The sequence below is a fragment of the Lutra lutra genome, chromosome 3, assembly GCF_902655055.1.
Source record: "Lutra lutra chromosome 3, mLutLut1.2, whole genome shotgun sequence".
Lineage (NCBI taxonomy): Eukaryota > Metazoa > Chordata > Mammalia > Carnivora > Mustelidae > Lutra > Lutra lutra.
This window is the reverse complement of record NC_062280.1, coordinates 23,674,180-23,687,002: the sequence shown is the minus strand read 5'-3', so window position 1 is coordinate 23,687,002 and position 12,823 is coordinate 23,674,180. Positions and strand designations below refer to the sequence as shown.

General features: G+C 37.9%; 1 non-coding gene across 1 annotated transcript; it reads left to right on the top strand.

Annotated features, from left to right (window-relative positions):
* Nucleotides 1-12,326: 12,326 nt before the first annotated feature.
* On the top strand, nt 12,327-12,433 carry LOC125096551 (U6 spliceosomal RNA). The gene has a single exon (XR_007126234.1). It is a non-coding gene; the product is annotated as a U6 spliceosomal RNA (small nuclear RNA).
* The last annotated feature ends 390 nt before the right edge of the window (nt 12,434-12,823 follow it).

Here is a 12,823-nt window from a genome sequence, read left to right as displayed (position 1 = left end):
TGTTATGCAACACAAATAAGTGAAACCATATGATAATTGACTCTCTCTGCTTGACTTACTTCACTCAGCATAATCTCTTCCAGTCCCGTCCATGTTGCTACAAAACTTGGGTATTCATCCTTTCTTTTTTCTTTTTTCTTCTTTTTTTTTTTTTTACAGCTTTATAAACATATATTTTTATCCCCAGGGGTACAGGTCTGCGAATCGCCAGGTTTACACACTTCACAACACTCACCATAGCACATACCCTCCCCAATATCCATAACCCCACCCCCTCTCCCAACCCCTTCCCCCCATCAACCCTCAGTTTGTTTTGTGAATCTTTACCAGCTTATTATGAAAGGAAATAATAAAAGATAGAAGTGGGGGTGCCTGGGTAGTGCAGTTAAGCATCCAACTCTTGATGTTGGTTCAGGTTGTGATCAAGCCATGTTTCAGGCTCCAGACTCAATGCAAAGTCTGCTTGAGGTTCTCTCTTCCTCTCCCTCTGCCCCTGCTGCTCATGCTGTCTGTCTTTCTCTCAAATAAATAAATATTAAAAAAAAAAGAAGAAAAAGAAAAGAAAAGATAGAGATGAACATCCAAATGGAAGAGATGCATAGGACAAAGTATATTGGAAGAGGCAGGGAACTTCCATCATGTTCTGAGTACACCATTCTCCCAATATCTCCACATGTTTACCAACCTGAAAGCTCTTGGAATCGCATACTTCTAGGGTTTTTATGGAGGCTTCATAATATAAGCATGATGGATTATTAACTTCATTTCTCACCTCTCTCCCCTCTCTGGAGAATGGGGAGTGGACTGAAAATTCCAAGCTTTTAATCATGTCTTGGTCTTTCTGGTGATGAGCTCCCATCCAGGAGACCACCAAACATTGCCTCATAAAAACAAAAGACACTGTTATCATCTAGGAAATTCCAGGGGATTTAGGAGCCCTGTAGCATGAGCCACAGTCAAATACCAAATTTTAGGACAAAAGGTGCTCCTAGTGCTCTTATCACTTAGGAAATTATAAGGGTTTAAGGAGCTCTGTGTGAGGAACTGGGATATATATGCATATATATATATATATATATATATATATATATATATGCATTTTTTTTCTATGATTTTTGTAGTCTTTCACCTTTAGACCTGCCTGCCTTGATCTATTTGGTTTTACAGGACAGGATCATACCAGGGAGTTAAATGGGAATGAGTGAGAACCCTGAATTATTTAATCTTTAATGGTGGAACAATTCTTTGCCATTCTACCTAGAATGTAACAATACTTTTAATTACTACCTTGGCCTGAGGAGGTAGATAGTTTAAGGGATTTACTCATTCTTTATTATAATAATGGCTCTAACTCTATCAACTGTTTTTCTTTCAGGATCCAAATATATCCAACAAATTTATATATATAAGATGCAAATAAATGACCAAAAGATCAATGGACTCATAGTGAGATGGACTTTGATTAGGAGTCTGTTTATCACCTGACCTGTATGTGCTTCTGCTTTAATAGGGAGCCATGATGGCTTCATACTAGTGTCATCTCAGATCTTGTATTCAGTTGCCCTCAGAATATTTGACTATTCTCTCTTTCCCAGTATATAGTAACTTCGGTAAATAGTCTTAGGTTGCTATGAGAAAGTATTTAGGAAAAAACTATTATATGTATATACTGTAACATTCTGGGGACTTTCCTTGAGGCAATCATCCTGTGTTTTAACTAAGAAACTCTAAATCTGAAAACTGATTAAAATATGGAAATTCGGTGCAAGATTATGGTTTTCTATTACATTCATTGATATTAGTCTTTTTCTCACCTGTTCTTGCTTTCTGTTGTGGTGGTGGTCAAATTATACAGCCATGGGCTGATCATCTTTATCTTCACAAGGAACATCAGTAATATATCAGGCATCACCTCGAATACCTATAGGTTAAGCCCCATAGTTACCATTTTGGTCTTGTTGCTATTTGCTGTAACTGTCACTATGTGGGCTCCGCTATTACAGAATCCTAGCATCCCCATTGACAGTCAGTAGCCAAGTTCCGTTGCAACATCTCCATCCGTCAACCTTTCCTTTACGGAAAATTACCAGTGTGTTTTCCAATGATGCTGGTAGCCTGCCTACGAGCACATTTCTTATTCATTATTGTTTTAATGAAGAGAGTTTCTGCCCTATTCTACCTTCAAAGGGGAGCATAGATAACTACTGGGTTTTTTTTTTTTTTTTTAAGTAATTTCTACCCTCAAAGCAGGGCTTTTTCTTATTCCGTATAGTAAATTCATTTTAGCAGTTGAACATCTCTATGACCTTTGACCCCTTCTTAGTATTTTGTCAAGACTGTTTCTGCATCTCTACTTCGTGTACTATAGGCCGTTGTTGTTTCTAAGCTACAAATCAACACTTTAGTATAATATTAACACCATCTGGGCATCCTTACCAGGATATTAAACTAGAGTCACAGAAGAGGTCCCCTATATCAATAAACTCTACTCTATTCCTGTGGCTTATATTCCTGCCCTTAATTCACATCTATCACCCCTAGTATATCCCTAGGCATCTTCTCCTATAAGAACATTAGTTAGGGCCTCCTGTTCTTTTGATGAATACTTGCTTTCCTCAGATAATGCTGAGGTATGACTCTAATTACTGGTCCAGAAACGATAAGATGGTGCATGGATAGATCTTAAGGAGCTCAAGCATTCTTGTACAAGTCATTTACCTTAGGACAGAGGATGGTTTTTCTTGGACTTCAGGCAGTAGGAACCTGCCCTCCTGTAGCAAGTAGAGGGAGCCACTTTTGCCTGCCCAGAGAAATCTAGAAGTTGAAAATTCTCAAGCATATTGACTCAGATGTCTACATTTTACATCTTAGGATTTTATTACTTCCATGAGATCAGCATAGGGGACTTTTGGGGGCTTTGAATTCAGCCACTTCTGTAGCTCTTTCTTCACCACCACAATCCAAATTTGGGCCTGATTTAAAGCAGTATCTGGGAAATTGGAGATAAAGTATTTTTAAATGCTGCCATGAAGGCATTCTGGCTTTTCCCCTGAGCCCTGTTGATAGTTGATTGATCTGAGAGTGTCATTTTCCTCCTTCAGAGCTTCTGTGGCTATTAACACTAGCCAACATATTTCACAGTCTTTAAGAAGAGCATTTTTTTTTCTTCCTACCTCTACCTAATCCCAGTTCATCAATGATGAGATCTAAGAATTACTTACGATAGTGATGCCACAGCGTATTAGGGGTTATCACCAGCTCACTTGTCACCAGCAATAGGGTTCTTATTGCCATCTCACTGGTGAATGATCCAAATGCAGAATCCAGTTCCCAAAGTTTGCTTTTTAGGCCTCTTTCTGGTACTCATTGTCTGAGGTTGGGTTCTCTCAAAGCAGATCTTGGGATGAAGGATTTGAGTGCAAGTAGTTTATGTAAGAGGTTGTTTGAAAAAGCTTTTGTAGGTAAAGGAGGAAGAGAGACTGAGAAGGTAGCAAAGCCAATACAGAATACATAAACAACCAGATTACCTCTGAGGATCACTAGGGCCTAATCCCACTGGGGACCTCTGAAAGACTATATACAACATTCCTCAAAGTTGTTCTACTCAGGGGCCCCTGGATGGCTCAGTGGGTTAAGCCGCTGCCTTTGGCTCAGGTATTGATCTCGGGGTCCTGGGATCGAATCCCGCATTGGGCTATCTGCTCAGTGGGGAGCCTGCTTCCCTCTCTCTCTCTCTCTCTCTCTGCCTGCCTCTCTGTCTACTTGTGATCTCTCTCTGTCAGATAAGTGAATAAAATCTTAAAAAAAAAAAATTGTTCTACTCAAAGGGTATGGAAACTGGGGCATTTATTGACCAGTTCTCATTCATAGTTGGTTGAGGGCTGTTCCTAAGTATACTAATGCCCCAGCACTTCTGGTCTGCCCTGAACACTAGCCAAGCATGCCCTTGTGACTAGAGAAAGTAATAAGGCAGTCATAGGTACCTTATGATATGATGTTTGTACATGCATAAATGGTGAGTGCTGACTAGATATGGAAGGTGAACCAATGTTTGCTACCAGGATCAAGTATCAGTAGGAGGATAGGGAAATATGAAACAGAATGAATAGACATTAATAATTATACTAAGGACAATAATAGATTATAAATATACGGCTATATTTTTCGAGATATTTCTTTTATGTTCCTCTCTCAGGAGTGAGTCATATTCTAAGACAATAGAAAGAGATAGATACATGTTATATTGTTTTAACATAATGAAAGATGATAAAACTCTACCACAATGTGAAAATTCTGATTATCTTGCAGGTACCACTCAAGGAAACCCTACCACTGAGGAGAGCTGATCACTGTGAGGTTTTCTTTCCTTGAATCTCATCTCCATCCCTATCTAGCAGGAAAGTCAATGGAAGTGACTGACAGCTCACACAAAAAGAGATATGATCCTGAGAATGAGGAGAAAGTGGCATAAAAAATACTTAAGGGGAAAGAGGACATAAAGTTCAAAAGGGCTAAAATTTTTGTGGCTGGCCAGGAGGATGCTGTGGAGAGTGGTAGAATGGGGTGGAAGGGCTATTCCTGGATTCCTATACCTGCCTTAGTGCCTCTGTAATTCTTTTGAGTAACTACAACTTTAGCCTAAAGTAAAGGATAATTTTATACAGATATCCAGATTCCTTTTGTGTGTTTGATCCAGAAAAATAAAAGCATCTTCCCCACCCCCACTTTATTTGACTTCAGGGGAGAAATGCTAAGGTTAACCAAGGGATTTTAATAGGGGATGTAAACAAATTTGCATTTTTGGAAAATGATTCTTGCTGTCACATCATGTGAAACTATGTTAAAACAGAGAAAGAATGGAGAAAGGGAAACCCATTGGAAGGCTGTTGCTGTATCAGCAAAGATGTAGAGTGGTTTGATCTAGGATGGTGACATAAGGATGTAAGTAAGGGAAGAGATTTGAGGTATATTTAGGAGGTGGTGACTCAGTGTTTAATTTGGAGAATAAACAAATAGAGGCAACTAATAGTTCCTTTGGCAACTGGGTAGATAGCTGTACCTTTTTCTGAGATACAGCATAATGGAAGACAAGAGGGAGCTTTTAAAAATAGATACATATAGGGAATTCAGTTTTGAATTCATGGTGTTAAGAAGACATTCAAATGGAGATGTCCAGCAGAAGTGACTTATGCACATCTAAAGCTCAAAGAATGAGTCTGGCCAAAGATAGTTTTGGCAGGAATTATAAAATAGAAAAAACTTAGAACTATGTGAGAAGAAAAGATTGCCCAGAGGAAGGATGTATAGGGTGAGATATGTGGTAGAGTTGAATAGGAGGTTACCAAGGGTTACATCAAGAAATGAGGAGCCAAGGTTTGGTTATGTCATCTCTGTAAATATTAACGGTACCCATCATGATGAGAGGGCTTGTCATGGGTAGAAGACATAAAAATTGTCAGTGAATGGGGAGGTTGTTGACAAATCTGTAGATAAAGCCACAATGAGGAATAAGGTTCATCTATCAGAATGACACAGACATCAAAGGAGTAGGTATTTCATATGAAGATGCAACATTCTGAGCCTGGAAGTGGTAGGAGCAAGGATGGCATGAACCTTCTGCAGACCCTGTAGTAGGAGTTGGGTAAGAAAAGGACCAGCATGATTTCATTCAGTTGATGGTATAACTTCAGGTGAGAGCTGTATTTTAGCTCAGTTTTGAGGAAATAGAGAGATGGCAGCCATGGGAGAAATGTAGGTGAGAGAATGTATAGAACTAGGTGATTGATTAGATGCAGAGAATGAAGGAGAGTGATGGCAAGGCAAGAGTGTAGGATGGCTTTCTATTTCTGATTTATGAACCAGGTGGAGGGTAGCATCAATTTCTAGGTTAGAGAATGAAGCAAGAGGAAAAGATTTTGTAGGTAGGGAGATGGAAGAAAAGTTTTCTTTTAAAAATGACTATTTTGAGATGCCTTTGGTATAACCCCAAGAGGTAGTCGAGTCAGGAGACCTGGCAAATATGGATAGAGGCCCAAGCTGGGTTTAATGGATATGCGGGTCATTAGAATATATGTGTCTAATTAAACAAGGGTGGGGGGGGAATACTGAGAATGACTAAATGGATGAGAAGAATGATTGAAGATGGAACCCTGGGTCATCCCACTTTTTAGGATGCAAGTGGAGAAATCTATGAAGGCCAAAAAAGATCAGATCAAGAGGTAAAAGGAAAATTGGGAAAGACTAACATCTGAAGTGAAAGATGAAGTGAATTCAAGACAGAGATTCAAGAAGGAAGTGTTCTAGAGATTCTTAAATGCTGCAAACGATGGGGGGAAAGAGCAGAAAGCAAAGGAAATTACCCATTGTATTTGATAACACAGTTATGACCTGAGGCAGAGCAATTTTGGTTTGGGGAGGACTGCAGCACAATTAAAAATGCATGGATTGGAAAGTTACTGGGGGGAACACACACTCAGAAATCAATTCCGGGTAGAAAGAGGGTTTAAATGTGAAATATTTAAAACTTTAAAAAATGTATTTGGGATCTTATGCCTTCTGAGTAAGGACAGACTTCTGAAACAAGCAATAAAAAATGCTAACATAGGAGAAAAGACTGATTAATATAACTACATTGGATTTAAGAATTGCTATTCATCATAAGGTACATAAATAACGTAAAAAGACAAGCAGTGAACTGGAGACAAAATTTGCAACACAATTAATAAGAGATTAGTTTCTAAAATATATATTTATATATTTTTCTTTAAAAATCCTTATACATCAATAAGAAAAGTAAGGAACCTAATTGAAAAATAGACAATATGAACTGACTTGAAATAAAATGAGGAGTAAATGAAAAGAAAGGTGCTTAGTCTCCTTAATGGCTAGGAAAATGCGAGTTAAGAGCATAATCAGATATAATTTTATACCCATTAGACTGACAAAAATCAAGAAATCTGACCATAGTAAGTATTAGAAAGGATAGGAAGCAGTGTGAAAGTTTATGTACTGCCAGTGGAATAATAAATTGGTCAGATAACTTCAGAAAGCAGTTTGATATTTCCCTAGAATACGGGGCATTTACATTCCTTAAAACTGAATGATTGTGGTCCTAGATATATACTCTAGTATGTAATATCTCCACACTCGTTATCTCCTTTTGTAGTATCAAACAGTATCTGATAAACTTTCAGTGAATAGCTGCTTAATCAATGAATGTAGAATATTCCTTTTGGACGCTTGGCTATGAAGGGAGAGGGAGAGGTAACTTGTGGTTTCTATATGATTTACTGGTCTTTTTTGGACAGATTCCTCCTTAAACATGGCCCCCATGAGTGGTATGTGACTTTCTTGCTCCTGGTTTGTTCTGTCTCTTGTATAATGTCCACTGTCAATGTTGTTAGTGATACCTTAGCTTTCTGAGCGGCTCTGTCCCGTTTGGTGTCACACTGAGTTTGCTGTCAAGTTTTAGGCCAGTCTGAGAGTCTAACCAGCACATAAAGCATATTTTCTACAGGGATAAAGGATTCTGAACTTTCATACTAACTGAAAATTGCAATAATATATTAATGAGTAGTGGTGCCCAATTTATTAATTTCTAGAGCTTTCTGACATTCCTGAAAAATAGCTCATTTTATGCAAGGCCTTTTAGAATGAGAAAATAATCATAGACAAGAATGATGCTATTATTTATAGAATTTTTATATGCAGTGTTCCAAGTGTTCCTTAGATGTCACAGCTGTCTGCAAGAGACTCCACAAAAGAATGTTGCCAATATTATTTTTTATTTTTAGTAAATATTCAGTAGAGGCTGAATCAATGTCCCATTAAAAACACTTTCAGAATTGGGTCTGAGTCATCTTGGTTTTTCTTCACTAATCCATTTGTTTTCTAGACAGAGTGACTGAGTGGTTTCTTGATTGAGTGATTTCCAACTTTGACTCAAACCAGCTATCACATGCTAAGCCTATAGCTTGATTCTATCAACTGTAGTGAGCAAAGTAAGAGTACCTCTATACATGGGAAACCTTCAAAGATCACCGTCATCAAAAGGCTCTGGTTGAATCTACAGTTCTCCGTGGCCCTGTGCTGTGTTAGTGCTGTGAGGTTTTAGAAAGCTGCCAATGCTTAAGAATAAGGAATAAGTAAATATCCCAAGGGAGGGGGAAAAAAAAAACACAAACCTTGAAGAATGTGTTACAGAAGGCAGAGTCTGAAGTTTCCACCATTTGTATTCACTGAAATTTTTATTTTTCTTACATTAATATTCCACATTTCAATGTACAGTTGTCTTCTGCATATACTTTGATTTTTAGAATCATATTGTGAGATCAGCAAAAGGCTAAATCATCATTCCCATTTTGAAGTTAAAGATGATGAGATTTAGCGATGGTGAGTTACAGACCTAATAAATAATACAGAAGGGGCTTGCTCCCAGCGACATCATTGGAGTCCAAGTTCAGCGTTCTTTGAATTATACAACACTACAAAGTTGTCATGGTAAAATGCAGTGGAGATGGCCATGTTCTTAAATTTTAACTAGATGTGCTCTTCTTCGCTCCTTCACGTAGCTATATTACAATGTTTGGTTAACCGGCCATTGATTCCAAATGATTGTTTCATAATGGAGATTAAGTTCATTTCTATTCAGCTCTTAAAAAATTCATAAAAAGGTCACTTACACGTATTTTGCCGTGAGCTATTTTTTGAATTAAGTTTTCCTCTTGATGGCGGAGATGTCATCTCTGCAGTCTCTTACAGTCCTAAAATTCTATGATGTGATTTTTAAAAATTGACTCTGTATTTGCAGTAATAAGTATTAATATGAATAAAGGCACACTTATTATATGACCAAATTGGTATTGGCTCATGGTTATACAGGTCTTCTTTAATTTAATATTTATCACAACCTTTGGGGTGTAAGGCGTATTATTGTCTTATGCAAGTAATAATACAGAATCTAGACTCTGAGTAATGTGTTTTAGTTTGCACAGCTAATATTTCAACAGTCTGTTTCATTTCTAAAGTTTCAACAGTCTGTTTTATTTCTCAGACTATACTCATAGGCTCATGGTCTGCTGCAGAACTTTGATATCCATAAAAGTTCAAAGTCTACGGGTGCCTGGGTGGCTCAGTGGGTTAAGCTGCTGCCTTCGGCTCAGGTCATGATCCCAGGTCCTGGGTTCGAGCCCCACATCGGGCTTTCTGCTCAGCAGGGAGCCTGCTTCCTCCTCTCTCTCTGCCTGCCTCTCTGCTTACTTGTGATTTCTCTCTGTCAAATAAATAAATAAAATCTTTAAAAAAAAAAAAATTGGAATTACCTTAACCAGGAAGAAGGAGGTGGGGAGTAGCTGTGGGACAGGCAGTATATAACCACCCCTGAGAAGAAAGTGGAGAATGTGGCAAGTTAAGGACTTGCTTACAGGGGGTAAAGCCTGAGCCTAGAAAGTAGGACCTGTAGCAAAGCCAGAAGTAGCAGAAATTGGCAAGGGTGACTTGAGACTCAAATACTAGCCTAAAGCTTGTGACATTCTCTTTGGACAAAGAATTAGTCCCATAGTCTAGGTGATACTCAAACTCTGGTATCGAAAATAGACCTCGAACTCTCGTCTCTCAACTAAGTCTTCAGTCTGTTTTCTTCTGTTGCCTCCTTCCATCTAGGCTGTGAAAATACCCCTTTTTTAAGGCTTAAAAATGTCTTTCTTGACCCTGCTTCATTAGAATTCTTTTTTTTGGATCCCCCTGTCATTTTCCTGACTGTTGTTGATGCCCATTTCCATCTGAAGTCCTGATCCTCTCTATTCATACTCCCATATAATGTTCCCTCTCTGCCTTTACAACTCTGTGAAAATTACTTTATGATGAAATTAATCAATGCCAGTGGTCAGTTCCAGGCCTTTTCATATTCAATTTCTTTATTGAGAATTTTCCTTCTACCATACTTAATATACTCTTCTAGTGAAATATCTTTAATCCTCTGGCTGCCATAACAAAGCTATCTATAGCTATCTCTGAGCTTCTCTGACCATTTTTTTCTTTGTGCCTTTGTGGGTGATTCTTCCTCAGCTCACCCCATGTGTCTTAGTGTTTCGAAGGCTTGCAATCCTGAATCCACTTTTAAAAACTTTTATTACTTAATATTGATAGAGAAAACAACCTATTAATATTCATTCAGAATTGTTTAGGGTGCATAATGGCACGGTGTGATGATTTAATACACACACACATACACACACACACATTGTGAAATGATTACCACAATCAAGTTAGTTAAAAAACCCATCACCTCACATAGTTAGTTACCTTTGTGTGTGTGTGGTAAGAACATTTGTGATGTACTACTCTCTTAGCAAATTTCAAGAATAACATACAGTATTATTAACTGTAGTCACAATGCTGTACATCAGATTCCCAGATTTTATTCATTTCATAACTGAAAGTTTGTGTTCTTTGACCAACATCTCCCCATTTCTCGCTTCCCTCAACACCTGGAAACTACCCTTCTACTCTTTGGTTGTATGAGGTGAACTTTTTAAGATTCCATGTATACATGGAATCATACAGAATTTGTCTTTCTATGTCTGGCTTATTTCACTTAGCATAATGTACTCCAGGCTCATCCATCTTGTCACAAATGGCAGGATTTCCTTCCTTTTTATGACTGAATAATATTCCATTATATATATACCACATTTTTCTTTATCCATTCGTCCATTAACAGACACTTTGATTATTTCCACATCTTGGCTATTGTAAATAATGCTGCAGTAAACATAGGAGTGGAAGATATCTTTTTTTTTTTTTTTTTGAGATACTTATTTCATTTCCTTTGGCTAGATACCCAGAAGTGGAGTGCTAGATCATATAATAGTTCTATGTTTAATATTTTGAAGAGCCTCCATACTGTTTTCCATAATGGCTATACCAGTTTATATTCCCATTAATAGTGTACAAGGGTTCCCCTTTCTCTACGCCCTCACCAACCCTTGTTATCTCCTATCTTTTTGAGAGTAGCCATCTTAACACATGAGGTGATATTGCACTATGGCTATGATTCACATTTCCCTGATGATTAGTGATCTAGAACACTTTTCAGTCAACTGTCTGTGCCATTTGTATGTCTTCTTTGGATATATTTATAATTTTAGATCTCCATGATATTCTTTACTTGATTTTAAATATTGTTTACTGTAAAAAAGTCAATAGAAACAAAATATGGAGATAGCTAGCACTAAATTGTTGAAAGAGGATAAGCTAGCCTTAACCCTTTTATTCTGCCAGGGTAAAAATTACTGTCCTATGCTCGTGTGTCATTTCAGCATCTGTTGTTTTATATTGAGTGCTGGCTCAAATCAATGGAAGCTCATCAAACTCCTATGGTAGTGTGGCAATGTGACATTCAGGACTAAGTGTGCCAGAAGTCTTCTCTTTAGGAGGTAAGGAAGGGAAGGAAGGAAAGAAGGAGGAAAGGAAGAAGGGAAGGAAAGAATGAAGGAGAGGGAAGGAGGGAGGGAAGAAGGATAGGTAAGACAGAGGGAGGGATGGAAGAAGGAAAGATGGAAGGAAGGGAGGGAGGAAGGGGAGGTGATTATTGGCTGTCAACTTGATACATTCTGGCACCAAACCAAACTAATCCTGGGGCCTTTTGAGGATTTCGAGGCTGTGGAAATTGTCTTAATTATGACATGCTGTGCTTCCATAGATACATTTTTCAGGGGATCTTGTAGTCTTACCTACAGCCTCAAATTAGCCCTTGTGTATTTAGGTGGTACACAAAAAGTCAACATTAGGATAGAATGAGGAAATAAAGGTAATCTAGTACACATAGCAACAGCAGTACTGACAAAGATGAAGACAGAATCTGCATTCTTCACTGTGATTATGGTATAGAACTGGAGTCAATGATTTCTTTTTCTTTAACCCCCTTACCTACCCATTCCTGACCCCACCAGTAGGTTATACAATATGCATACCATTTCTGAGATGATAGCATTTAACATTTTGTTTTGTGAGAAATTACTTGAAAAGATTAGTTAGATGAACTTCTGCAATATAGAGTAAATAATTACTATTCAGTTTACATTCAATTATGGATCGTTTCTGAACGAGCAGGCATTATATACAAAAAGTGCTTATTACATGCTTTGGGGGAAGAAACTATCAATAGGGAAATAAGGCAAATAGATAATGTATTTTGATACATGATTATGAAATTTAATGATGAGTGTTAAATAAAAGTCAGTAGCTCTCTTCCTGTTAAAATTTTCAACAAAATGTACCTTTGCAATGCTAACTCTCTGCGCAAAGTAGTCAAGATTGTATACCAAGTGCTCGCTTTGGCAGCACATATACTAAAATTGGAACGATACAGAGAAGATTAACATGGCCCCTGCGCAAGCATGACACGCAAATTCGTGAAGTGTTCCATATTTTTGATTGGTTTGATCATCTTGATGTCAAGAGTGCCTTATAACTAACTTCTTGTGATTTGCTAGAAACATCATAGATAAAATTTGTGGGTTCAAAATAAAAAAAAAAAAAAAAAGATTGTATACCAAGAAGGATATTTGTAATTAGAGTAGGAGGTCCCCTGTGCTTACCCTGGGATCATTCACATCTCCTGTTTCTTCCTGTTCGGGCTGTTTTTGCTATTTTAATGGGGTCTCTGACCCTCTTTAGCTTGTTTCATCATGATGAGCTCGCGTTCATGTCCACAGTCAACTTTAGCTGGCTGACTTAAACTCTGTGTCTTATCAGTGTCTTTTAGTTGGATCTAAAACCTTGCATGCCGGCCAAGATTCTTCCTGAATGAATTCATGAATCC